We start from the raw sequence: 3,236 nt of genomic DNA, 5'->3' as shown, positions 1-3,236 counted from the left end.
TGAGGATGTGTGTAAGTAAGACATCAGCTAAGGCCTGGAAAGACTATACAAAGGGGAAATTACAAAGGAAGTTTGAGAGGATGACAGAAGAAAGCGGGTTGATGGGAGAGACACAGAGAACAAGAGGGGGAGGGGGAGGAGGCAAAGAGAGCAAGCACATCCTTTGTATATCTTTACTGTGATGAGAAAAACAGGAGTCATATGTGTGAAAAAGATCTTGCAGTTCGCAAGGGAAATCCATGAAGTACTGTAGCTGCAAAGAGTCACACAGGGAAGGTGAAGAGTCGCCGAGACACGATAGGGCACAGGAACGACTCTACTATTGCTACTATTAAGGCAGACCAGCATGCCATTTTAAGAAGTAAAACAGTATGTGTGTTTCCCTTTAAGATTTCTGCTGCAATCAGTGATTTCTACAAATGGAGGATATGGCAATGCACCGTTTCTTTCTAAAGCATATATTTATATACCAACTCCTTCATTCTCCTTGAACTGAGATTCGCTTTGTTGCCTTGTGGTTTTCTATTCGTGTACCTGGGAAAGCTGCTAGTACTTTTACAGCCATTCAGAACAGCAGTCCCAGAAGTGGTGTAGCTGGTGCCAAGTGCAGAGTTGTTTCCTTGATGCTGTAGAGTGATTGTCTGTGCCAAGGCAGGGTGTGCTCAGGTCAATGTCACAGAGGCCACCAGCCAATGCCCCAGGGTCTACAACTTGAACAGCTTTCTGGTCTAGTCCAGATTAATTTCTGGCACATAATTATGAATCAGTGGTTCTTTTCATTTTTCTCTGTCTGGAAACCTCTTTGACTCTTTTTCAGGACAGTCCTCTTCCAAGCTCAGTTTAAGAGCAAGCCTAGCTATTTTATTATTTGCAGCATTTTATTAACTCTCCTTTTTACGAGAAGCCGAATAGAAAATATGGACAATAATTCTGTCATGGATCCCAGATCCAAAGAGCTACAGTGTCAGCTTCCTTGCCAGACTTCAGCAGTTGTCTGTCAGCATTTGCCACCCATATCAGTTGGTTTAACACATCCTCCTTGAGTTATTGAGAGCACAAAACAGGGCTTCAGTGACCTTAATATCACAAATGAATGCAGACATCAAAACACATACTTGTCAAAAGGTCCATGGGAAGGGTACCTAGTATTACAGGTGTGACTGGCTATTTTATGACACATTTTCATAATGAAGGGAGTTTTCTTTTCAAGTAATGTTATAGCTTCCCTGTGTAGTTTCCAGGCATGAAGGAGACTTGGGAGCTCTCTTGAGATGTGCTGGTAAATTGAGTTCAAATCCAACATCACATCCCTTTTCTGTATCACTCCATGTGGCCGAATCATGAAGCATACAGATAATCTACCCACAAATTGAAAGCCTCATTTACATGCAGCAATCCCACCCAAAGGGGTCTCTGTATTCATATCCCTGCTTTGTTCATAAGCAAATTCAGTTCATCACAACTGTCAATGAAGGGTCTAAGACTAATTTCTATTTTTAAATGGGACAACTATTTCCACCTTGATATTTTCAAAGTTATTGTGTTAAACCAGGCTTAGGGTTTGTTCGGGAACTTCTAAGCTGGGTCGATGTATGGCATGAGTTTCACAAGAATATTTTGGCAGAAAAAAATAAGAGAATATTTTGTCGGATTAGATATTGCCGTTGAGGTGGAGTTTATCATCCACCTACCCATGTCCGTGTCAGAGACCTTCAGAGGAATTACAGAGAGCTTCCACAAATCACTTTCCTGCCAGAAAGCTTTGTGGTGGAAGGAACTAAATATTCAGGCCCATAACTCTAGCACTGAATGCTCACCTTCTAAGAGACCTTCAAGATTTGTTCTGCCATGTTTCATTCCTGCGTATCTCAGAATTCTACAGAAGTCCCACTCTTTTTTCAGGTATCCACCATTACCTGCCTTTCCTCTACCTACTGATGGGAAATGGTTGCGTTTCATCTTTCTTTCTATAGCTCTTTCTCCAAATCTAGTTTGTCTTTTGGCTCCTGGCCATCAGGCCCTCTCTGAACCCTATATTCTCTATCTGATGGCCCTATTCAAATTCATTGTATGATCTCAACCACAAATACCTATTACATTTCTAGCATAAAGTTTCTTCATTAGAAAATTTGCCAAGTTGAAACTCTTGGTTTGTAAAAAGATTTAAGAGCCTATGTGTCTCTGCAAGAACATATGTGAATATGAGTGTCTGTGGAGTCCAGAAGAGGGCATTGGATCCCCTGAAGCCGGAGTTACAGGTAGTTGGGAGTACCACAGGTAGTGGGTACTGGGAACTGAGGTCCGCAGCAAGTATTGAGTTATCCCATCACCAAACTCTTAGTTTTTAACTTTGCACCCTTTGATGGTACCCAACTCTATACCAGGCTCACTGATATATCTGTCTTTACTGCCACAGACAAGAAACTCATTGTTGCCTTCTTTTCAGTGGACGTAACACTTTCTCAGTGGTGGGTTCCTTTGTGTCTTCTGTTTCCTCCTCATCTGTTTGTTTTCGTCACTTAGTGAGTATCAGGTCCAGTCATGTGCTTTGCTGCTCTCATTAGTCTGACAAAGCATCCATTTATGTCATGTAACGTAATGAGAGAGTCATGGAAGCAGGTTTATATAAGCATACCAAACAGTTCCTGATTATTTTCCTAATACAGAAATTTCCAGCTTTGAAAATTATAATTCGTTACCATCTCTGTTTCCATATATGGTCTCATTTGAAAATATGCTTCAAAATTTCCAGAAAAGTCAAATATTATGGAGCAGAGTACTGAAATGTCCCTACTACAAAGTCTAAGTTGGTCTTCATCTGTATCTGCATCTCATCTTCTTCCCTTGCATTATAGATTTATTCAACCTGAATCTGGTTTTTGCTAGACACAACTTCCCCCATCTTTTGGATGTTCTCTCTCTCCTTCTGCATCACAAACACATTTAAAACTCTTGAACTGAAAAATGGGTTAACTCAAATTAAAAATTCACTTAGTAGCAGATTGGAGATGACGGGATATGGCCTTAGTGAAACTGAAGACTGATAAATACAAAGTATATTATCTGTAAAACTCAAATAATAATCACTCATAAAAAATGGCCCAAAGAAAATTTCAAGTTATCTAATTTAATAAGTGGGTCCAACAGGAGGGTAAATGTGGCAGAAAAAAATTGAAAGAGTAATGATATATATGCCAAAGTGGAAAAACTTTAAATACTGAGTACACTCAGTGATT

The sequence above is a fragment of the Acomys russatus genome, chromosome 24 (assembly GCF_903995435.1).
Source record: "Acomys russatus chromosome 24, mAcoRus1.1, whole genome shotgun sequence".
NCBI lineage: Eukaryota > Metazoa > Chordata > Mammalia > Rodentia > Muridae > Acomys > Acomys russatus.
This window is presented reverse-complemented; position numbering follows the sequence as displayed.